The sequence below is a fragment of the Scyliorhinus torazame genome, chromosome 12 (genome assembly GCF_047496885.1).
Source record: "Scyliorhinus torazame isolate Kashiwa2021f chromosome 12, sScyTor2.1, whole genome shotgun sequence".
NCBI lineage: Eukaryota > Metazoa > Chordata > Chondrichthyes > Carcharhiniformes > Scyliorhinidae > Scyliorhinus > Scyliorhinus torazame.
Window position 1 is genome coordinate 50,484,296 of NC_092718.1, and position 25,854 is coordinate 50,510,149.

A 25,854-nucleotide genomic window follows, 5' to 3' on the forward strand; every position below is an offset into this window, starting at 1 on the left:
TTCCACTTAACCTACGAATGCCAGCTGGATACTGCAGTGTCGGGACCAAATTTCCCACCCTCTGTGATGGGCAAGCTGCTTCAAATGATGCGGCCCTATCATGAGAATGACAAAGAGTTTACAACATAGCAGCAGGCTGATTAGCGAAATGGTCTAAAAGACTGTTTATGCTCCATAAAAGTCTAGTTCCACCCAACTTCATCAGTTCTATCAATGGTGGAGCCTGTTTCAGACTATTGGAGAGTTTACTGCATGTGACTCCCATCCAATGGAAAATATTGCACAAAGCTCCCCCTGCAATCAGATAAGAACATTAACAATTGGAGCAGTAATATGCCATATGGCCCTCAAGCCCGCACGGCCATTTAGTGCTGTCATGTTTTTTGTTCTTTGTTCTTTTTGAAACCATATTTCCTGGTTCTAGACCTTCCAGCCAGGGAAATCTCTCAGCATCTACCAAGTCAAGCCTCGAAGAATTGTGTACATTGTAGTGATCTGTATATCTGCTGGTATGTAAAGGATTAACAACTGTATCATGGTGCTAGACAACCACTAGATGGCAGTACCAGATCCATGTATATAAACTGAACTGAGAGGATCTTCCCGCCTCTTCATATCAGGAGTGACTAAGATAGCAGAGTGTCAGAGAGATATAGCTTTGTTGACACGTGTAGTTCAACATTATTAATACTTCTTTTGATTTACTTTATCATCAGTTATAGTTGCAGAAGAGTCTGCACGTTCTCCCTGTGTCTGCGTGGGTTTCCTACGGGTGCTCCGGTTTCCTCCCACAGTCCAAAGATGTGCAGGTGAGGTGGATTGGCCATGCTAAATTGCCCATAGTGTCCAAAAAAAGGTTAGGATGGTTTATTGGGTTAAGGGGATAGGGTTGAAGTGAGGGCTTAAGTGAGTCGGTGCAGACTCGATGGGCCAAATGGCCTTCTTCTGCACTGTATGTTCTATGTTCTATGTTCGAAGAGTGAACAAACTCATTATATTCGTTATTCATTAAATGTTATTTGCTTAAACTGAAGACTGAACTACGACCATCAGACCATTCTGGAAGTAAGCAAAAGAGTAACGACGTATTACAATCACGTAATATAACATACATTTCAGTGAAATCACCTTTCATTCTTTGAAATGCCAGAGAATATAGACCCATTCTCCTGAATCTTTCCTCCTAGGAATCAATCTACTGGCAAACAAGCAAGGGCCATGATGGTTTGAAATTCTCCTTATTCTAAAATGGTGGAAAGAAATACAGACAAACATGTTAAGCATTGCCACTTGAGAAACCCAAGCGCATTTTCAGACCAGTGCCTCACTGTTAAATGTCAGCAAATGCTCTCTGAATGTCAAAGCATCAATTTTTCTTCTGCACCAGGGTTAAATTGTGTTTTATCCTGGATTTGCCCTCGGAGATGTAATTTCAACAGACTGGCTGTAATCTGCAAAGCCAAAATACTTTTTTAAAAAACAGAAACAAACTGTCCAAATCCATCTTCTGACAGCAAAACGCCTAAAGTCATGGTGGCACGGTGGCTCAGTGGTTAGCACTGCTGCCTCACGGCGCCGAGGTCCTGGGTTCGATCCCGGCCCCAGGTCACTGCCCGTTTGCACATCCTCCACATGTCTGCGTGGGTCTCACCCCCACAACCAAAGTGTTGTGCCTCTTCATGTAGCATAAGCTGCTTCCTTGATGTATGCTCTGATAAAGGAAAGTTCAGACTTGGAGATAGGTTTAACACATTTATTGAACAGTTAACAATTCTCCTACTTGAGTTCGACTCTCCTGTTAATCTTGCTATAGTAACTCAGTCCAACTAACCAGTCTGCTCCAAGCCATGCGGTGGGTGTGATGCTTCTGATCTGCCCCTGTCCTTCTCTCTAAGTGTCGCCTGTGGAAAGAGAAAGAGCATGTGTGCCCAGTCCTTTTATATGGGTTGCCCCCTTGTGGTAGTGTCACCTCTGGGTGTCTTGACTGCCCATTGGTCGAGTCCTATTCTATGTGTTCATTAGCTGTATGTGCTCCCTCTAGTGTTTACTTAGTCTTAGTGTATTTACATTAACCCCTTGTGCCTTTACAGTGATGCATATCATCACAAAGGGTAGGTGGATTGGCCATGCTAAATCATGGGAAATTTTTGAAAAATGCCTAAAGTCAAAGAGTCATTTGGAATCTTTGTTGCAAATGATTGTTGCTGGGCCAACTCCAAACCACACTTTATTCCCTCTCTACCTGGTCCTTTATTCCCGGTAGTCTTTTAAATGGAGGTTAAATGTGATGCCACCAAACGTCGTTATAGTGACCTAATGATATATTCCTCCATATTCTGCTAGTACTTCTTTCGGAACACCAGTCACAAAAAAGTTTGTTGAAAGAAATTTTTTTAAAGTGCTTACACGGGATGTGGGTGTCACTGGCTGAGACAGTATTTATTACTTATCCCTAATTTTGCTTGAACTGAGTGGCTTGCTAAGCCATTTCAGAGGGCATTTAAGAGTCAACCACATTACTGTGGATCTGGAGACACATGTCGGCCAGGCCAGGTAAAGATGGCAGGTTTCCTTTCCTAAAGAAAAGCAGTGAACCAGATGGGTCTTTACGGCAATCAACTTTTAATTCCCAGATTGTTACTGAATTCAACTTTCACCATCTGCTATGGTGGGATTCAAACCCAGTTCCCCGCAGAATTACACTGGATCTCTGGATCACTAGCCCAGCGACACCACAACGCCACTGCCTCCCCTTCTGTGATAAATGCCGCACTTCAAGTGCCCAGTCTGTTTTTCATATTGAGAACCACGTGCATAATTCCATCACAGTTTTAATGCTTCTGGCTTCATGAGGTGATTCTCAACAGTCAATATTAATGGGCCAACAGGTTAGCAGCAATAATTCTATTTTGTAATGTATATTGTATTCTGAGATTCTATGATTGTATGTTGCAATCTTACAGATATCCTCATGAAATTCCATTCCAATTCTCTTCCCACACCTAGTGATGCACGAAGACAGACTGGTAACTCTCAGAACAGGTTACTACTCTGTCGCCAGGTGCTTTTAGGTAGAAGGTCGCCACTATATATTAAGCTTGGGGGAGCAGGAGTCCCTCCTTCCTCTTACCACCAGCCATTGGCGTGTTTGAAAGGATTTGCAAGTTGACACTCAACCTGTTTGGCCACGTTATGAATGCACCTTCCCTGGCCATCAAATCCTGAGGTGGGACTCAAACCTGAAGCTTTTGGCTCAGAGGCAGGGACGCTACCCACTGGGCCGCTTGACCTCCATTCTCATGAAATACAGCAGCAATACGCGATGGGGTCCATCGCTATTTTCTGTGCGAAATGGGGCAGGAATGTAGGAAAATGGGAGAACAGCATCCCACTCACCATCTCATTCCTGCCAGTGCCCGAGCCGCTGCCCTCTTGGTAGGATCTTTAGATTGGTCCGGCAATCATCTGCTGAAAATAGGAAATCACCTCATGAGCTTCCTTAACTTACTGTTCATTGACATCAACAGGATCCAAGTGTAATTTTTGTGTACCAATAAACGGTGCCAGTATATGCCAACAGGTCATACAGGAACAAGGGACAGTGCATTTTGAGCGTTCGGTCTCATATAAATTTCATAGACAAACTGCCAATGGGTTGATCGGCACCCGACACCTTCGAGGGCTGGAATTCTGGTGGGACCAATGCCTGTTTGAAGCAAGCTAGTAGTGCCTCTTAAAGTGGGTTACAAATTAAATTAGAAAAATTAAGCTAAGCTTTTGGGACTTTCTGCAATTGTCATCCTCTGCAAAGTTTGTTCAATGATTCAACGATGGTGGGGGTAAGGGCCGAGAGATAGAAAATCCCATAAATCATGGAACAAGCAGCAGGAGAAGCATCATGAAGGAAAGACTGGCGGTCATCTAAGTTGTCTGCCCATCTCTCTCTGCCCTCAGGCAATCATACATTTTGGCAGTATGGTGCTACATTGGGCTGCCACTCACTTGCTACTGTGACATCTACCCATTACCATTACTCCCTGACCCTTGTCCTTTGCACCATTTCTCAGATGACTCACAGGAAATGAAGGGGAGAATCACCTCACCAAGATGCGCTGTCACTTGATCAATCTTTCTCAAGCGCCAACAATGAAATCGGCACACCAGTTGTGATGGAGAATGGGATGGTGGAGACGAGAGAGAGAGAATTTGGCAATAATGGCAAACACAGATTACACAACGACTATCCATGGTACAAACTCAGGTCCAAGTTCTGCTGAAGGCAGAGGTGCAGACTTCATCAGCCCGGAGCTCAAGAGAACACTCTTTATTGTACAGCTGCAATTGCTCGAGGCTTTCTTGTATCTGCATAAGAACTGACAAACTGTGACAGAGAGAAATCCAAGATGGCGCCAGAGCGAGGCGACTTCTTGCAAGCTGTTCTGAGCATACCCTCCAATCCAGGGGGTGATTCTCCAAAATGGAGACGAAGTGTTCGCGCCGTCGCATGTCACGACGGCGTGAAATGGGCATGGGGATGACCGATTCTGTCCCTCACAGGGGGCCAGCACGGCGCTGGAGTGGTTCACGCTGCTCCAGCCTCCCTACCCGGCGGCAAATGGGCGCCGCGCCAACCTGCGCATGCGTGGGGGACTTCTTCAGCGCGCCGGCCCCGACGCAACATGACGTGGGGATTCAGGGGCCGGCCGCGCAACAAAGTAGGCCCGGGGGCGGAGAGGTCCGCCCGCCGATCGGTGGGCCCCGATTGCGGGCCAGACCCCATCGGAGGCCCCCCTCCCCGGTGAAGGAGCGCTTTTCCCCGCCCCACAGGCCCCACCCCCGAACCTTCGCGCAGAGTTCCCGCTGGCAGTGACCAGAGGTGAACGGTGCCGGCGGGACTCTGTCGTATCCGCGCCGCCGCTCGGCCCATCCGAGCCGGAGAATCGGCGGCCCTGCCGATTCCAGTGCGGCCGGCGCCACATCAAACGTGCCGACGCAAATGGCGCCGATTCTCCGCACCTCGGAGAATCACGCGCCGGCATTGGGGCATCATGGCACGGTTGCGGCGATTCTCCAGCCCGGCGCGGGGCTCGGAGAATCGCCCCCTCTATCTTTTACTCTCGTTCTATACTTCGAAAACTTCATTTTAACTCTCTTATGTTCTGTAGTCTCTCCTTCCTTCCCTATGTACGGTATGCATGTCTGTATAGCATTTTTGAAACACTACTTTTCACTGTATACTAATACATGTGACAATAAATCAAATCAAAATCAAATGTCTGCTTGGTGGCATTATGGCTCAATGCATCAGACATGGTATGGTGGATGGTGTGCTCAGCTTGGTGGACATTGCAACTGGCAGCTCTATCCAGGAGTCTCTTGGCACCACCACCACTGATCACAGCTCACATTGATGCCACTCTGGCACTGGACTCCAGTATCCATGCCCACAATGATAGCATGCTGGCTCCCCCCATCATCTCCTCAGCCAGTGACCAGCACAGGACGGCCTGAGCTCTGATAACCTTGCTTTGTGGAGATCAGAAAGGGCAGCAGTCACTGCTGAATATGAACTGTCTCTCCCACAATTTTCCACCAGTCCCTTCAGACCCAGATTCTTAGAAGTCATCACCAAGCAGCAGCTCAGAAGTCCTCATTGGCCAATCAGCAACCTTCCGCTTCTCAAGCTGAAACCATTGGGGCAATTTTCACATGGGAGCAGCAGTCAAAAGCAAATATAGATGGAATGGTGTTTATTTTGCCTTTTGATAACACAATGAAATTATATTCATTTAATAGTATTGATTACATATGGCGAGATGCTCTGTATCCCCATCTGTATGTTTCTCAGGGGCACGCCGTTCACTGGTGACGGGATTCTCTCTTTCTGCCGCTTGTCACTGGATTGGATTGGATTGGATTTGTTTATTGTCACATGTACCGAGGTACAGTGAAAAGTATTTTTCTGCGAGCAGCTCATTAAGTACATGAGAACAAAAGGGAATAAAAGAAAATACATAATAGGGCAACACAACATATACAATGTAACTACATAAGCACTGGCATCGGATGAAGCATACAGGGTGTAGTGTTAATGAAGTCAGTCCATAAAAGGGTCATTTAGGAGTCTGGTAACAGTGGGGAAGAAGCTGTTTTTGAGTCTGTTCGTGCGTGTTCTCAGACTTCTGTGTCTCCTGCCCAATGGGAGAAGTTGGAAGAATGAGTAAGCCGGGTGGGAGGGATCTTTGATTATACTGCCCGCTAACCCCAGGCAGCGGGAGGTGTAGATGGAGTCAATGGATGGGAGGTAGATTCGTGTGATGGACTGGGCGATGTTCACGACTCTCTGAAGTTTCTTGCGGTCCTGGGCCGAGCAGTTGCCATACCAGGCTATGATGCAGCCCGATAGGATGCTTTCTATGGTGCATCTGTAAAAGTTGGTAAGAGTCAATTTGGACATGCCGAATTTCCTTCGTTTCCTGAGAAAGTATAGGCACTGTTGTGCTTTCTTGGTGGTAGCGTCGACGTGGGTGGACCAGGACAGATTTTTGGAGATGTGCACCCCTAGGAATTTGAAACTGCTAACCATCTCCACCACGGCCCCGTTGATGCTGACAGGGGTGTGTACAGTACTTTGCTTCCTGAAGTCAATGACCAGCTCTTTAGTATTGCTGGCATTGAGGGAGAGATTGTTGTCGCTACACCACTCCACTAGGTTCTCTATCTCCCTCCTGTATTCGGACTCATCGTTATTCGAGATCCGGCCCACTATGGTCGTATCGTCAGCAAACTTGTAGATGGAGTTGGAACCAAGTTTTGCCACGCAGTCGTGTATGTACAGGGAGTCAATGGGATTTCCCATTGAAGTCATCCCACGCTGCCGGGGAGGCCATGGGAGGGGGGCGGGGGGGGGGGGGGGGGGGCTGATGCTGCCGGCTTATCAGAGAATCCCAATGGACGGAGAATTTTGGCCAGTGTTTCTGTGGTAATTGAAGACACAGTAAAGCCAGGTAGCATGAAATAAATCAATGGTTTAGAAATTCATTTGGTCACCTGTTGCTGGGAAGGTGGATGGGATGGTCCAGATGATGTTCAGTTGGGACATGGTGTGGTTTGTGATGGAAGTGACAGGGCAAACAATTTCAGGGAAATAAATGTCATTAGGTTGCTGGATACAGCCCCCTTTAGCATCAACTCCTTCTGTTTACATGATGGATGACCCCCATTATCTGTCACTAACAATACATTAACCCATTACAGGGCAAGGTTATACAGGAGCAGTACACAACACTAAGCTCAACACCCTCCCAGAACTGCTCTGTGGCCAAACTCAGGATCACTACAAACAATGAAATTTGTTTCAGAACTGGTTATGTCACGATTGCTGTTCTATCTAACCTCCATATATCTCATTCGGTTTTGGATTAACATCATCAGTCAATTCTGCAGATAATAACCCTTCACCCAAAAGGGCACGTGTTCTTCTTTTCTGAAGTGGGAAGGAATTGCAGCGGGTCTAGGCTTCATCAGAGCTGTCAGATTACCAAGAATGGGCCTGAATAAATGGTTACCGTTAGTCATAGGTCAGGAGAACATTCAAGGAGCTATGAAGAAGAGTCATATAGACTTGAAACGTTAACTCCATTTCTCACAAATGCTGTCAAGCCCGCTGAGGTTACCAGCATTTTGTTTGTATTTCAGATTTCCAGCATCCACGGTATTTTGCTTTTATAAAAGGAGTGAAACTGTGTGCACTTCAAGAACATGGCAGGCTGAACATAGAACATACAGTGCAGAAGGAGGCCATTCGGCCCATCGAGTCGGCACTGACCCACCTACGCCCTCACCTCCGCCCTATCCCCGTAACCCAATAACCCCGCCTAATCTTTTTGGTCACTAAGGGCAATTTATCATGGCCAATCCAACTAACCTGCACGTCTTTGGACTGTGGGAGGAAACCGGAGCACCCGGAGGAAACCCACGCAGACACGGGGAGACCATGCAGACTCCACACAGACAGTGACCCAGCGGGGAATCGAACCTGGGACCCTGGCGCTGTGAAGCCACAGTGCTAGCCACTTGTGCTACTGTGCTGCCCGGATGGGTCGATGGGTGATGATAGACTGAGTGGCCTCATGTGTGCAGTCAAACCCTGGAATGGTGAGAACACTGCAATGGCTGAAAAACACACAGCTCTTCTCTCCTGGCACCTGATGTCCATGGGGTAAAAAGATTAATTAGTTATCCATGTTGTACATGAAGTTAGTAGTTTTGTGGGGTTTTGTTTTTGTAAGACCATTGTTTATTTGTGAAATTTGAACCATGGTCCATTCTGTGTAATGTTGGCTGTGCATGGTCACAAGGTCAGTCAGATAAAAAATTGTATATTCTGTGACAAATTTTAAGTGTCTTGGATTAATTTGAAAATCAGCTATGACATACACTGCAGCTTGACCAATGTTGCTCATGTCCCCAGCTCAAATCTCAAATTATTATGGTGCATACAATTCAAGGCAGCGGTGAACTTAATTGTCACAGACAATACAATGCAGTGAGCTTCAGGTCTGTGATGGCCGGCCATGAGATCAACAATCTCCTCCTGCTCCTCCTCACTAATACCCTGTGGGTGGAATTTCCCAACCCCACCCAATGCTGGGATCACCTAGCCCCGCTGACAGTCAATGGACTTTTGGCTGGCTCACCCCCACGGCGAGTCCTGCCACACAGGGGCCAGAAAATTCCGGCCTATGAGTTGAGCCATTTGGAAATAATCTTCCTTCTTCCAAGGTCAAGTGGAACTCTCCGGAACGTGGCCACTCCTGTCTACTCTTCTTCCACTTCCTGTAGCCGGCGAGGGGTAACGAATATTTCAACTGCAACCCATCTCTTGCAATTTCAAGTCTAACTTTGGGAATTTGAGCACAATATCAAGGGTGATACTCCGGTATCATTTTGGATAAGGCATTGCACAATCTTCCCTCTCAGGTGAATGTAAAAGATCCCCTGACGCTATTGGAAAAAGAGCAGCGGAGTTCTATCCATTGTCCTGGTCAATATTTATCCCCCAACCGATATTACCAGAGCAGATTATCTGTTTATTATTGATCTGTTGGGTGTTCTGGATCCATGGAATACATACAGGTCACCAACACTTGAAATAGTGCAACACTATTTTATTGAATCATTAACTGTTTAACATATTCAGACTGTGGGTTTACATGATACTAGCTTTAATTAAATACCTTTGCCTTGTCCTAAGCAGTCGATGCACTCAGCACATGGTGAATGTCTGTGTTACAGGCTGTGAGATCTGTCCTCCTAGCTATCTGCAACTCGAATGAGCGGGAACTCTGATGCCCCCTGTCTTTATGGTGCATGTGCTCTAACTGGTGATTGGCTGTGGTGTTGTGTGTGTTGATCAGTGTGTGTCTGCACCATATACTGGTGTATATTATGACATCCCCCCTTTTGTAAAAAATGTACCTGCGTGGCAATAAATAGTGTATGGTGAATGTCCCTGACTACGTGTGTGCGAAATATTTACAGGACTGTGTACATGAGAACTAAGCTATTTACATGGGAAGGTGCCTGGTGCAGAAAAACAGTATGTCACAAGAATAACGAGATGAACACTATGTACAAACCACGTAAACGATTAAATGGAAGAACAGAACAACTCAGAAAGTCCATAGGTCCACAAAGTTCACAAATTAAGTCTCTGAGGTGGGCGACAAATTCTGGTTGACCGCCTCAAGGGTGGGTCGGGAGCCGCCGGCTGAGGAGCGGGTTGGACTGCATCAGAGTGAGGAGGATGCAGAGTGACTGGAATCTCTGCATAGTCCAGGTCAGGGTCAACAGGAGGGCGTGGCAATGGTGGAGGATCACGTAGCGAGCGTAACGAGACGACGGGCACGTCGATTGCGACGCAGAATGGAGACATCCGGTAGACGAACCAGGAACGAGCGGGGGGGCGCCACCTGCCGAAGAACCACAGCAGTTGCAGACCAGCCACTATCCGGAAGATGGATGCGGACATTGTCATCTGGAGCCAGAGCAGGGAGATCAGCTGCACGGGAGTCATGAGCCGCCTTGTGCTGTGCACAAGACAGCTGCATCCGTCGAAGGACCGGAACGTGGTCGAGGTCTGGGACATGAATGGACGGCACCGTCGTCCTCACGGTGCGACCCATGAGCAGCTGGACTGGTGACAGGCCAGTGGGGTGGAGCGATAGGCCAGCAAGGCGAGGTAGAAATCGGACCCAGCACCGGCAGCCTTGCAGAGGAGCCGTTTGACTATGGAGCCCTGCTCCATTTTGCCGTTGGATTGGAAGTACAGGGGACTCGATATCACATGCACAAAGCTGTACCTCCTGGCAAAGTTGGGCCATTCCTGGCTTGCGAAGCAGGGGCCATTGTCCGACATCACCGTGAGTGGGATGCCGTGTTGAGCAAAGGTGTCCTTACAGGCACGGATGACTACAGACGATGTGATGTAGTGCAAACGTACCACCTCCGGGTAGTTTGAAAAGTAGTCCACAATCAGGACATAGTCCCTGCCCAGCGCGTGGAACAGGTCGATGCCCACCTTGGTCCAAGGGGATGTGACCAACACATGGGGCTGTAGGGTCTCACGTGGTTGGGCCGGCTGGAAGCGCTGACAAGTGGGTCAGTTGAGCACTGTGTTGGCTATGTCGTCATTGATGCCGGGCCAATACACTGCCTCTTGGGCCCGTCGGCGGCACTTTTCCACGCGTAGATGGCCCTCGTGTAGCTGTTCCAGGACGAGCTGGCGCATGCTATGCGGGATGACAATGCGGTCCAGTTTCAGGAGAACCCCGTCTACTACCGCCAGATCATCTCTGATGTTATAGAACTGAGGGCATTGGCTCTTCAGCCACCCGTCTGTTAGGTGGCGCATGACACGCTGTAGCAAAGGGTCAGCCGCCGTCTCGCAGCAAATTTGGACGAGGCGTTCATCCGTGGCAGGTAGATTGGAGGTTACGAAGGCCACATGGGCATCAACCTGGCAGACGAATCCCGCTGGGTCACACGGAGTGTTGACTGCCCTGGAGAGAGTGTCGGCAATGATGAGGTCTTTGCCTGGGGTGTATACCAGCTGGAAGTTGTATCGCTGGAGCTTGAGAAGCATACGCTGGAGGCGAGGCGTCATGTCGTTCAAGTCTTTCTGTATTATATTGACCAGCGGGCGATGGTCGGTCTCGACGATGAATTGAGGAAGTCCGTACACATAATCGTGCAACTTAACCACACAGGTCAGAAGGCCCAGGCACTCCTCTTCTATCTGCGCGTAGCGCTGTTCCGTGGGGGTCATGGCACGTGCCGCATATGCAACGGGGGCCCATGATGAGGCCTCATCACGTTGCCGGAGCACTGCCCCAATGCCGGATTGGCTGGCATACATACCATGGAACTGACCCAGTCGGTTTGTTCTGTAACTCTGGAGATCACTCCTTGGTCCTGGAGGTCCTGCAGCTGCTGCTTGAGGCGGTCCTTAAGGGGTGCTGGGACCCTGCGAGGTGCGTGCACCACAGGCGTGGCGTTCTGTTTTAGTAGGATCTTGTAGGTATATGGGAGCGTCCCCATGCCTTCGAAGACGGCGTGGTGCTGGTCAGTGATGGCGTTGAGTTACGCCCTGAAGTCAGCGTCCTGAAAGGCAGACGTGTCATCAGGAGAGAGAATGAACTCTCTGAACTAGGTTCAACAGCTTGCATGCCTGCGCGCCAAGCAGGGAGGCTTTCGAGGAGCCCACAATCTCAAAAGGAAGGATGGCTTTGCATGACCTGTGCGTCACTTCAAGTTGGCATGAGCCGCTAGCAGGAATGACATTGCCATTATAATCCAATAGCTGGCAGGCTGATGGAAGGATGGCTGGTTTGACACGTTGGCTTTGGAAGTCAGGCGGAGGCACCAGTGTCCAGGCGTAATTGTATTTGGGACTGGTTGACCGTCAGGGTGGCACACCACTCATCGTCTGGATCGATGCTGTACACCGACAGCGGCTGGTGTTTTTGATTCGGGGACAGCCTGTTTTTCGTTACGACACCGACTCAAAAAGGCGCCTTTGGGTCCTCGGTGTCACTGCTGTGTAAGAGGTCCGCATCGGACTCAGTGACCATGGGTTGAATTGCCCGGACATTCCTGCGAGGCTGGCTGAAGCGATATGAATTGGCAGGCTGAGCTGCTCGGCAGAAGGCAGCATAGTGGCCAGGTCTGCCACATGGTAGGCATGTCGAGATTTTGCAGGGCATTGCCGCACGTCGTAGCGTCAGCATGTTCGCTGTGCTACCGTGCATGCGTGATGCGAGCGTGCGTGGTGCGCGCCTGCGCATTGCGTTCTTCAACATCGCCGTCCCCTCGTTTGGTGCGCACAAGCGCGGGAGTCCGCGAAAAGCGCTCAAAATGGTCGCCCTCATCCAGGCTGAGGCCCTGGAGGTGCTCAATCACTTGGACCTTGCCGCGCCGTTTCAGCCGCTTGGATGTAGGAATACCGACTCGTGGCATTTTCGTGGAAGACACAGGTCTCAATGGCGGTCGCTAGGGTGAGCTGCTTTACTTTGAGGAGCTGCTGTCGTAGGGGGTCCGACTGAACGCCGAAAACGATCTGGTCGCGTATCATGTAGTCGGAGGTGGGCCCATAGCTGCAAGACTGCGCAAGGATGCGGAGGTGCGTGAGAAAGGATTGGCAAGGTTCATCCTGACCCTGCAAATGCTGTTGGAACACGTAGCGCTCAAAACTTTCATTCACCTCTACGCTGCAGTGAGTGTCAAACTTGAGGAGGACCGTCTTGAACTTTGTTTTATCTTCATCATCCGCAAAGGTGAGAGAATTCAAAATGTGGATGGCATGGTCTCTGGCCGTGGAGAGGAGGAGAGCAATCCGAGGTGCCTTCCCTGTCTGTGGCTTCGAGAAAGAGCTGGAAGCGCTGTTTGAAAATCTTCCAGTTGGCCCCCATGTTGCCGGCGATGCGGAGCGGCAGCGGGCTGATGTTGTCCATGTTGCAGGGTGACGGAATGCTGGCGGAAGGCAGATCACTCACAGGTAGGTCTAAGAAGTGCTAATATCCCTCAACTCCTGGTATCATGATGTGTTGGGTGTTCTGGATCCGTGGAACATATACAGGTCACCAACACTTGAAATAGTGCAACACTATTTTATTGAATCATTAACTGTTTAACATACTCAGTCTGTGGGATTACACAATACTAGCTTTAACTAAAGACCTTTGCCTTGTCCTAACCAGTTGATGCACTCAGCACATGGTGAATGTCTGTGTTGCAGGCTGTGAGCTCTGCCCTCCTAGCTAGCTGCAACTCAAATGAGCGGGAACTCTGATGCCCCTGTCTTTATATTGCGTGTGCTCTAACTGGTGATTGGCTGCGGTGTTGTGTGTGTTGATTGGTCCCACTGTGTGTCCATCAGTGTGTGTCTGCACCATGATATACTGGTGTATATTATGACAATTATCACATTGCTCTTTGTAGGACCTTGTGTGAAAATTGTCTGTTGTATCTCCCATTGTGTTTTTCCTCTCTTTGCACTGACTTAGCGAATAGACATCAAGGTACCAAGCACGCTTCACAGAAAAATATGTAGGTTTATTTATTAAAGATTTCAGAAGCTTGTAGCAGGATTACACAGTTAGAGAACTTGACACGGATGTCTGAGTTTGGTAGCTTTCTTAGAACAAATTTACCCAGATTTTCTCTCCCGGGTCGGGTGCACACACTCCCCATGCCTCATCCATGCCATTGCATGCCCTTTTCCATCCCCATGTCTCTTTATAGCCTCAGTGCCAATCTATGCACCTGCACCACCTGCTTGTCCTCTCATACCCTCCAGGCCAATTTATGTCCTTATGCTCATCCCTGTGGCTCGTTATGCCAATGTGGTACCAACACTTGATAACCCATGCTCCTCCATCCACCACTCATTGCCCATATACCGACCATGTCAACTCACCTAGTATCTACCTTAGGCAGATCGCTGGATCCAGGCAGAGATGAGATAAAATAAAGGTCGAAGAAATAAAGTTCTCAGTGTCTATCGCAGACTTCGCTATATTGAAAAAACACTCTGATTCATTTAAACACTTTATCATGTTTACATTCTGCTGTATTGCGACGAAAGTGATGAGGTAGTGAAGAATCAAAATGGTGATTTATTTAACTAAGAAGAACTATACACACAGAACAGTACAACTACTACACAGGCCTTGTTCCCCTGACACCCAAGCTAACTGGCAACACCACAACAGCAGATCTGCACCTAAACACCTGTTGGGTTAACGTTCCAACGTTCTGTCCCCATAGGCTCTGAACCGGTCACATGGCCCACGAAGTATCATCCCTTAAAGGGGCCATGCTACCACACATTCCTTCAACAAAAGACTTTTCATCAAGTACATAAAAGGTGTCTCTGGACAAGATCCAAAGATGTACTTTATCAATGCAAAGGGGTATGCCTCGCTATTTAAATGATTTTACAAAGTTTGGGCCTGCTCTTATCAGCTCTAGTCGGCAGACTTTGGGTTTCAAGTCCTGACCTACCAAACTCCCCCTTCAGTGGAAGCAGCTAATGATTTAAATGGCTAGCTGCCTCCATAAACTGCGCATCAGTGAAATGCACCCTGCTCCCATGCCATCCTGGCAAAAATTGCAAGTGCCATCTTTGGGGGTCAGGATTTGCATTTTTGGGGCATTTTCATTAGTTTTGCCATGAGGGAGATCCTCTGTCTTTGGTAACAATCTGGGCCTAGTTCTGAATCACATGAGACATTGCTTTATTTCCTCTCTAGTGATGTATGCAAAAAGAAATTGCACTCACTTATAGATGTACTATAACACCTACCACATAACAGTGACTTTGAAAGCATTAATTGGATATAAAGTGCTTTTGGATGCCTTAAGGTTATGAAAAGTTCAAATAAATGGACTTACTTTTATAAATAAATGGTCTTTCTTTTATACTCGCATTTTCAGCAGTTTGAGCATTTCATTGTGCTGGGAAAGTTAAAATAGTAACAAACATTAAAGAAAAAGTAAGTACTGATCTGATTACTTGCAGGGAGCGTCCTTTAAGTTCCATTAGAAATATCTGTTTGAATTATTTCATAGGGACCCAATTCTAGGCCAAGACCTTACAAAGTCCCTCACAAGTACTTCAGCAATTGCAAGAAGTGCTTTGAAAGCAAATGCATTTTTTTTAGCTATCTTATTTACACAGTGGGGGAGATTTTAAAGTCATGTCCAAAATGGGTGTGATATTGGCACTGTGCCCGTGATGTTCGCTCGGCATTGTTGGGAGGCCTGAATCATTTTCATTGTTCTGATGTGCTGCAATCTCCAAGTGGGCAGCTTCTTGGAGACATGGGGTCACTGGCAACTGGCAAGATGCGTGTGGGAGCAGGTGGAGGAGGAATTCTTCTCTTGATCACCTAAAAACCTTGAAATTTGAAGATTTTTAGGCTGTTCACGGCTGGAAATACAAGGCCTCGCATGCTCTTAATTTGCTCTGCCCTCCATGAAAAGTTGAAATTGCCCTCCTTCTGAGCTGTTTTGAGCAGGAGTGTTGGGCATCTACTTCAAAGCCCGTCTGAGAATGGAGTCAGGTGGAAAAATGGGTGTCCTAGGGGCCCAAAAACATTCCTCTGCTCGTCACCATGCCATCAGTGAAGAATCAGGTGGCCAGCTGTTCAAAATGAGCCCTAAAGCTTAGATTTTCTAATCAGCATTTTAATGTCAGTGAAAATTGATTTATGCTCATGTTAAAAACGAAGGGGAAGAAATGGTGTCTCTGAGTACAGTGCTGATTGACTCATGGAAAATCAACGCTACGCAGCACCAAATGAAAAGAAGATTGGTGCTCTCTTTAATCACTGTCACTCCTGTTTCTGTGGTCGCAAAACTTGTAGCCCACTTTCCCCGATTACTCTCCAAAACTCCGAGCAATATACCCCTCAATCTTCTTCCTCGACCTTCGAAAGCCCTCCAATCTTATACTGAGGCTCAGCCATTCCTCCTCCAGATCCACCCCCCACCATGCACATACCTACACATGGGCATAAAAACATGTGCATGTTTTAACCACGGGACTATCTAACCATGCTGGGCTCAGACACCCAAAATCCAGAACATTTTAGGCCTTGGCTCACAGCGCCAGGGACCCGGGTTCAATTCCTGCCTTGGGTGACTGTCTGTGTGGAGTTTGCACTTTCTCCCTGTGCCTGCGTGGGTTTCCTCCGGGTGCTCCGGTTCCCTCCTACGGTCCAACGATGTACGGGTTAGGTGGATTGGCCAAGTTAAATTGCCCCTTAGTGTCCAAAAGGTTAGATGGGGTTACTGGGTTACAGGAATAGGGTCAGGGCATGGGCCTGGGGTAGGGTACACTTTCCAGGGTTCGGTGCAGACTCGCACGCCCCCTTCTGTGCTGTAAAGATTCTGGATTCAAGATACTTCCAGATGCCCGCCTCACCCCACTGGACCCACCCTCACCCCCACTCCATTTGTCAACTATCTGCAGGTAAGTTGCCAAAAAATGGGACCCCACCGAATTTCTAGGCATTTGTGCCGATGCAATCAAAACCTTGCATGATTTTAAAGATCTTTACCAGAAATAACAGCCTCACATTAACTTCCTGGGGGACATCAGATGGCCCATTGATCAATTAAAATTTAACAAAAAGACTTAACTCTAATTTCTCCGCCTTCCTGACGGGACTGATGTTAACCCGCTCTTGAGAGAAGGGCTTTCCCAAATTCTTGGAGTCCTGTTCAACTACACAGATTGGGGTTGTGTGGTAGCATGCATTAGGGGTCATGTGGGACTGTGAAGCCGTGATGTCATTGGCTGACAGATCCCGGGTCCTGGTTGGCTGTTGACCTCTAGCTCTGCCCTGAAGGCGGAGTATAAGAACCAGGAGTTCTCCCCCGCAGGCCAGTCTGTGACTGAACTGCGGGGAACAAGTCACGCTTAATAAAGCCTCATCGACTTCATCTCTATTCGTCTCTCGTGAGTCTTTGTGCGCTACAATTTATTAAGCGTGCTTAAAGGACTATGGAGCTCAGGATCATCCCGGAATGCCTGAGGATCAGCCCCCACGCAGTGAACTCATCAGCAGTTTTTAAACACTGGCAGACTTGTTTCGAAGCATACCCTCCGAACGGCCCCCGGCCGGGTCACAGAAGACCAGAAACTACAGGTCCTGCACTCGAGGGTAAGCCCGGAAATTTTCCCTCTCATCGAAGACGCAGAGGATTTCCAGACGGCGTTCGCAGCACTAAAGAGTATCCATGTTCGCCCAGTGAACCAGATCTACGCACGCTACCAACTCGCAATGAGACGGCAAAGTCCCGGAGAATCGCTAGACGAATTCTACGCCGCGCTGCTAATTTTGGGACGGGCCTGCAGCTGCCCGCCGGTAAACGCGATTGAACACACGGACATGTTAATTCGCGATGCTTTTGTGGCAGGTATGAACTCTCCCCAAATCCGCCAAAGACTTTTCGAAAAAGAGTCGCTAGGACTCTCAGAGGCACGGGCCCTTGCAGCCTCCGTAGATGTGGCCGCGCGAAACACCCGCGCGGACGGCCCCGACCGCGCAGCAGCCCCTTGGGCTCCGTGGACCCCCGTCGCGACAAACCCCTCCCCACCCCACAGGCTTGCGCGGTTCAGACGCCAAGTCGTCCCGGGGGGGCCCGCTGCTATTTCTGCGGCCAGGCAAAACACCCCCGGCAGCGCTGCCCGGCCTGTGCAGCGATTTGCAAGAGCTGCGGGAAAAAGGGCCATTTTGCGGCTGTGTGCCGGTCCCGGGAGGTCGCCGCTGTCCCAGGAGAGGAAGGAGTCCTGCGCGTTTCTAACGCTCCCCAACCCCCCCCGCGCCCCATGTACGACCCGCAGGCGCAGCCTTTTTGGGTCCCGGCTACCGCTGTCCCTGGAGAACAAGGAGTCCTGCGCATTTCAAACGCTCCCCAACCCCCCCAGCGCCCCATGTGCGACCCGCAGGCGCCGCCATTTTGGGTCCCGGCCACCACGAGGGGAGGAGGGGCGCCGCCATCTTGGGACACCCCAGCCCTGTGCGACGCATGGGGGCGGCCATTTTGTCCACCCCCGCCGCCATCTTGCGACCCCCCAGCCATGTGCGATGCATGGGGGTGGCCATTTTGTTCACCCCGCCGCCATCTTGGACGGCAACAATGGACCCCAGCATCGACGGCTCCACGGGGTTCGAGGAAGACGCTGAAGCACTACGACCACGTCTGGCCTCAATGACGCTGGACCAAGCACGCCCCCTGACGCTCCAGACGACGACAACAACAACAACGGTGCTGATCAACGGGCACGAGACACCATGCCTGGTCAACTCCGGGAGCACAGAAAGCTTCATCCACCCCGACACGGTAAGACGCTGTTTTTTGACCATCCGTCCCAGTGCGCAAAAGATTTCCCTAGCTGCAGGATCCCACTCCGTACAGATCAAAGGCTTCTGCATAGTGACCCTAACGGTGTAAGGGAGGGAGTTTAAAAACTACAGGCTCTACGTCCTTCCCCAACTCTGCGCGCCCACATTACTGGGATTAGACTTCCAGTGCAACCTGCAGAGCCTAACTTTCAAATTCGGCGGCCCAATACCCCCACTCACTATCTGCGTCCTCGCAACCCTCAAGGTTGAGCCCCCATCCTTGTTTGCAAACCTCACCCCGGATTGCAAACCCGTCGCAACTAGGAGCAGACGGTACAGCGCCCAGGACCGGACATTCATTCGGTCCGAAGTCCAGCGGCTACTGAAGGAAGGCATAATCCAGGCCAGCAATAGGCCCTGGAGAGCACAGGTGGTAGTAGTAAAGACAGGGGAGAAGCAAAGGATGGTCATAGACTATAGCCAGACCATCAACAGGTACACACAGCTAGATGCGTACCCTCTCCCCCGCATATCCGACATGGTCAATCGGATTGCCCAATATAAGGTCTTCTCCACCGTGGACCTCTAGTCCGCCTACCATCAGCTCCCCATCCGCCCAAGTGACCGCAAGTACACAGCCTTCGAGGCAGACGGGCGATTTTACCACTTCCTAAGGGTCCCATTTGGCGTCACAAACGGGGTCTCGGTCTTCCAACGAGAGATGGACCGAATGGTTGATCAACACGGGTTGCAGGCCACGTTCCCGTATCTCGACAATGTAACCATCTGCGGCCACGACCAGCAGGACCACGACGCCAACCCCCAAAAATTCCTCCAGACCGCTAAAGCCTTGATCCTCACATACAACGAGGACAAGTGCGTTTTTAGCACAAACCGGCTAGCCATCTTGGGATATGTAGTGCGCAATGGGATAATAGGCCCCGACCCCGAACGTATGCGCCCCCTCATGGAATTTCCCCTCCCTCACTGCTCAAAAGCCCTAAAACGCTGCCTGGGGTTCTTTTCATATTACGCCCAGTGGGTCCCCCAGTACGCAGACAAGGCCCGCCCCCTAATACAGACCACGACCTTCCCTCTGTCGACAGAGGCTTGCCAGGCCTTCAGCCGCATCAAAGCGGATATCGCAAAGGCCACGATGCGCGCCATCGACAAGTCCCTCCCCTTCCAGGTCGAGAGCGACGCCTCCGATGTAGCTCTAGTGGCCACCCTTAACCAAACGGGCAGACCCATGGCCTTTTTCTCCCAAACCCTCCACGCCTCAGAAATCCACCACTCCTCAGTGGAAAAGGAAGTCCAAGCCATAGTGGAAGCTGTGCGACATTGGAGGCATTACCTGGCCGGCAGGAGATTCACTCTCCTCACTGACCAACGGTCAGTAGCTTTCATGTTCGATAATGCACAGTGGGGCAAAATTAAAAATGACAAGATCTTAAGGTGGAGGATCGTACTCTCCACCTTCAACTATGAGATCTTGTACCGTCCCGGAAAGCTGAACGAGCCGTCCGATGCCCTATCCCGCGGCACAGGTGTCAACGCACAAATTAACCGTCTCCAAACCCTCCACGAGGACCTCTGCCACCCGGGGGTCACTCGGTTCGACCATTTTATAAAGTCCCGCAACTTCCCCTACTCCGTGGAGGAGGTCCGTACAGTCACAAGGAACTGCCACATCTGCGCAGAGTGCAAACCGCATTTTTTCAGGCCGGATAGTGCGCACCTGATCAAGGCCTCCCGTCCCTTTGAACGCCTCAGTCTGGATTTCAAAGGGCCCCTCTCCTCCACCGACCGCAACACGTACTTCCTGAACGTGGTGGACGAGTACTCCCGTTTCCCCTTCGCCATCCCCTGTCCTGACATGACAGCGGCCACAGTCATTAAAGCCCTTAACACCATATTCACACTGTTCGGTTGCCCCGCATACGTCCATAGCGACAGGGGGTCCTCCTTCATGAGTGACGAGCTGCGCCAGTTCCTGCTCAGCAAGGGTATAGCCTCGAGCAGGACGACCAGCTACAACCCCCAGGGGAACGGGCAAGTAGAGAGGGAGAATGGCACGGTCTGGAAGACCGTCCTACTGGCCCTACGGTCCAGGGATCTCCCAGTTTCACGGTGGCAGGAGGTCCTCCCGGATGCCCTCCACTCCATCTGGTCGCTACTGTGTACCACTACTAACCAAACGCCTCATGAGCGCCTCCTTGTCTTCCCCAGGAAGTCCTCCTCTGGAACGTCGCTGCCGACCTGGCTGGCGGCCCCAGGACCCATCTTGCTCCGGAAACATGTGCAGGCGCACAAGTCGGACCCGTTGGTCGAGAGGGTTCACCTCCTCCACGCGAACCCGCAGTACGCCTACGTGGAGTCCCCCGACGGCCGACAGGACACGGTCTCCCTGCGAGATCTGGCGCCCGCCGGCAACACGCACACCCCCCGACACCAATCACCCCCTCCCTGCCACCGGCGCACCCCGCTACAGCCCCCTTCCCGGGAGGATCGGTCCTCCTCCCAGGTCCGACCAGAAGTGAAGCTGAAGCAGAAACCGTAAAGCTCCCGGAGGTGACAACACTGGAACAAGCACCACCACCACCAGGGCTGAGGCGATCGACAGGGACGGCCAGACCGCCCGACCGACTTGTGGCATCGGTGTAACACTAGAATGTTATGGACTTTAACGAGAATTTTTTTCTTTTCCCCTTTTTCCCTCTTACGAATACTGTAAATAGTTCAAAAAAAAAAAAACCCCTGTACATACTGTGATGACATGCAAAAGTTTTTCCTCCCAGGGCCAGCCTTGTAAACCTCTACCACCATGCGAAGCACCACCCCGCCGGGTTCATTTTTAACAAGGGGTGAATGTGGTAGTATGCATTAGGGGTCATGTGGGACTGTGAAGCCGTGATGTCATTGGCTGACAGATCCCGGGTCCTGGTTGGCTGTTGACCTCTAGCTCCGCCCTGAAGGCGGAGTATAAGAACCAGGAGTTCTCCCCCGCAGGCCAGCCTGTTACTGAACTGCGGGGAACAAGTCACGCTTAATTAAGCCTCATCGACTTCATCACTATTCGTCTCTCATGAGTCTTTGTGCGCTACAGGTTGGTTGTTCCTTTGATGGCCAGACCTGCTGGGAGTGGGATCGTGGGCCATAAGATGTGCGGGCAATTATATTTTAAATTTCACTTGAAAGAAAGGAAGAAAGACTTGGATACATTTCGCGTTTTTCAGCCTTCAAGTATCCCAAAGCCAATTTCAGCTATTTTTGAAGCGTAGTCAGTGTTGTAATGATGCAGCGGTTCAAGAAGGCAACTCACCACCACCTTCTGAAGGGCAACTAGGGATGGGCAATAAATGCGGGCCTGACCAGCGACGGCCACATCCCGTAAATGAACTTTAAAAAATGTGGCAGCCAATTTGCACGGATTGAACTCCCACAGACAACAATGTGATAATGACCAGATAACCTGTTTCTTTTGATGTTGACTGAGGTTTAATTATTGACCAGGACACCACTGACGTTCCCTTGCTTCCAGGTTTTCCTATGGGCCAAGAAGAACAAAACTGACTTCCTACAATCCTGGTGAGGCCAAATGAGGAATGAGATTAGTGGAGTTCAAATCATGCAAAATAGAAGCAGGGTGTAGCGCACAAAGCATGACCCCTAATGCATACTACCACACAGGGGTAGGTCATTTGACCCCTCGAGCCTGCTCCACCATTGAGTAGGATCATGGCTGATTGGGTCGTGATCTTAACCTGATTTCCTGCCTGTGCCCCATAATCCCTCACTTCCAGGAAGATCAAAAATCTAACTCAGCCTTGCATTCAATGACCTGGATTCCATTGCTGTCTGGGATAGAAAGTTCCAAAGATTAATGGCCCTCTAAGAGAAGAAATTCTTCCTTAGCCCAACCTGAAATGGGCGATCGCTTATTTTGAAATTGTGCCCATGCGTTCTAGATTTGCCCATGAAGGGAAACATTCTCACAGTATCTACTCTGTCAATCACTCTCAGAAAACTATGGGCGGGATTCTCCTTCCAGTGACGCCGGAATCTGGAAACGCGATTGGGCCGAAAATCGTGGCCGGCGCTAGATACCTGATGGATTGCCATGCTCCGGTGCCTCGATAGTGGTGTCAATGCATTCTACTGCACATGTACAGTAAACACCGTTCACATATCATTAATGGCCCTGGTATTCTCCGGGGCCTGCATGTGATCCGCCCCCACAAAGAGGAATTACCGATGGCGAGTTTTATTTCTGGTTTCAAAACTCGGGAAACAGACACCGTGGCTGCTGAGGGAGAGGAAGGAGTTAGGACATGTTCCCGGAGACATGACTGTGGGCTGCTGGCCCTGCTGCTGCCATGGTTGGCCAGAGGGGGTGATCAGGGGATGGGCCATGGCATCAGGACAACCCCTGGGACCGGAGTGGTGTCCAGGCACGGACCGCCATTCTCGTGGCCTGCAAGGCAGCCATCTTGCTGCACACTCCACTGCCCACCTACCATGGCTCATGGCTGTGCAGAGTGACACTGCCTGTATGGATGCTCTCCCCCACCCCCCCCAACCCCTCCCTCCAACCCCAACGCCCTCCCCCCTCAACCTCACCCTCCAGTGACAGCTGTCAATGGAAGTTAGTGTCGTCCCCGGACGGGAGTTCCGGGGTCTCCCGGGCTGGCATTTGGGGGCTCTCATCACTGTCTGTTGCCTTCTCTTCGCTGGAACCTGCTTGGGTTGGGGTCAGGTGTAGGGAAACCAGAAGGGCCTGCCTCATCACCAGGTGATCCTGCAAGGCACAAGACATGACACATGATTGGATTGCAGGTTTGGGTGGTGGATGATGTGGGGGAGGTGGGGTGGTGTGTGGGTAGCATGGGGGTGGTGAGGTTTTGGTGGGGGGAGGTGTTGTGGGGAGGTCATGGGAAACCACAAAGCTACGGGGTCTCACTGTGTTGCCCTATGCCAACCTCTGTCTCGACGACTGCCCTCTGTCCAGGTCCACCAACCAGGTCCAGTGGCTGCTTCACCTGTCTGCGGGGGAGGAAGACAGAAAGCGCACAGTGTTGCCTACTCACCCCGGCCGCCCTGAGGAGGTTGTGCAGCTTCTTTCGGCACTGCTGGCCGGTCCTGGCAGTAGGGCCCATGGCGCTGATGGCCTCTGCCACCTACGCCCAGGCCCAGTGTACGGCCACGGGTGGCAGCCTCATTTCCATCCTGGGGAACAGGGTGGCTCGCCTCTCCTCCACGGCGTCCAGCAGTTTCTCCAGCTCAGTGACTGCAAACCAGAGTGCTGTCCTCTATGCTGCCATCTTGTTGGCGAGGATAAGACTGTGTGGGGAGTGGAGTGCTAATATCCGGCTCCAACTTGTCAGCCTCTCAAGTGGTAATCCCGACCTTGGCGAATCAGACACCGTTTGTCATTGGAATCGATCGTGTTGCACGTGGCACTGGTGCTAGCTCATTAACGGGTCCTAAAATGTTCCAGGAACTTGGCGTAGAAGTTCACCAATTCAGTCCCAGCGGCAACACGAGGGCAGGATTCACCGGCTGCGGTTGCCCGGTGACCGGGAATCCCACCCAAGGTCAATGGATTTTTCCACTCTACGCAGCTCGCCCGTGTCGTTCTTGCGGCGGGTGGGGCAACAAATTCAGCCCTTAGATTCTGAAATGGAGAATCCTGTCCTATGTTTCAAAAAGATCATTGTCAGTCTGCAAAACCTGAGTGGGTTTACATCCAACCTACTCAATCTTTCCTCAACCCCTTCATCGCAGGAATCAACGGAGTAAAACTTCTTTGAACTGCCTGCAATACAGATAAATCCCATCTTAAACGAGGAGACCAAAACTTTACACATTACTCCAGTGCCGGGGTTTTCTGGCCCTGGCCCAGTGGTGGATGCGACCAACTAGCCAATGTCCATTTACTTTGGTTGAATCAGAAGACCCCGCTGGCAGGACGGGCCGAAAAATCCCGGCCTAGGTGTGGTCTTACCAATGCCCTATTTGTAGCAATACATCTCAACCATTAAGTTTCATTCTCCTTGGCATAAAGACCCGCACCACCTTTTCTTCTTAATTACCTACTCTAGCTGCATGCCATGTACAAGGATACCTTGGGCTAGCACAGTGGTTAGCATTGCTGCCTCACAGTACCAGGGACCCGGGTTCGATTCCGGCCTTGGGTGTTGTCTGTGTGGAGTTTGCAAGTTCCCCCAGAGGCTGGGTGAGTTTCCTATGGGTGCTCTGGTTTCCTCCAACAGGCCAAAGATGTGCAGGTCAGGTGGGTTACGGGGATAGTGCAGGAGAGTGGACCGAGGTGGGGTACTCTTTCGCAGGGTTGGTGCAGACTCGATGGGCTGAACGACCTCCTTCTCCACTGCGGGCATTCTATGATTCTGTGACCCGATCCCTCTTTACCACAGCATTCATTACTCTCTCTGCATGTTAATGATATTCTGCTTTTCTATTCCTCCCACCAAAGTGGACAACCTCACATTTCCCCACATTATGACCAGGATTTTCTAGCCCGCCCGCCCGCATGGGTTTTCTTGTGGTGGACGCAGAGAGCAATCGGCTGCCAACGGGATCTTCCTGAACTGATCTTTGTGTGGCTGGCCCATCTCGCCCTGAGGGGAACCTGCTGAGGGGTCAACTTCAGCGAGACCAGAAGAACCCACGAGTGGGAGCTTCCGGAAAACCCGCCCTATGTTCCACCAGCTAGATTTTTGCTCAACCACTTAACCTGTCCATATCCTTTTTTAGTCTCCTGGCTTAAGCAGATTGTAGGGATATGCCTACCATCGGTCAAGTAATCTAGGTAAACTTCTTCTTTTCTCTGTGCTAGGCCAATCTGCAGTGACACTCAGTCAGCCTGTTTGTAACCTTGGTGTCACTTGATCCGAGATTAAACTCCGCCTTCAAATTTGTGCCATTACTAAGACTACCTATTTCCACTCCAGTAACATTGCTCGACCTTGTCCCTGCTTCAGTTCATCTGCTGCTGAAACCCTCATTCATGCCTTCATTACCTCCAGACTCGAAAACTCCAATGCAATCCTGGCTGATCTCCCATAAATCTGAGGTCATTCAAAATTCTATTGCCCCTGTCATGGCTCCGAGCAAGCCCCATTCCCACACACCCCAGTGCTCACTGACCTCCCTTGTCTCCCAGTCATGCAATGTCTTAAAATTCTCATCCTTGTTCTCAAATCCCTCCATGGTCTTCTGGGTCCCTGTCACTGTAATCTCTTCCAACCACACAACCCTCTGCGCTCCTCGATACCTGGCATCTTTTACATTCCCAATTATAACTGCTCCACCAATGGTGGCCGCGTCTTCGGTTGTCAAGGCCCCGGCTCTGGAATTCCCTCCCGAAACCACTGCCTCTCACTTTCCTCCTTTGAAACAATTCTTAAAACCCAACTCT

At 50.4% G+C, this 25,854-nt stretch overlaps 1 long non-coding RNA gene across 1 annotated transcript in view; it reads right to left on the reverse strand.

The window, feature by feature from the left end:
* LOC140387172 (uncharacterized) overlaps positions 1-25,854 on the reverse strand; it is a 31,527-nt gene that overhangs the window by 4,197 nt on the left and 1,476 nt on the right. The window contains exons 2-3 of the long non-coding RNA XR_011933762.1: positions 3,397-3,468; positions 1,129-1,243 (exon numbers count right to left, since the gene is read on the reverse strand). This is a non-coding gene — a long non-coding RNA (uncharacterized lncRNA). The remainder of the gene's footprint in view (positions 1-1,128; positions 1,244-3,396; positions 3,469-25,854) is intronic.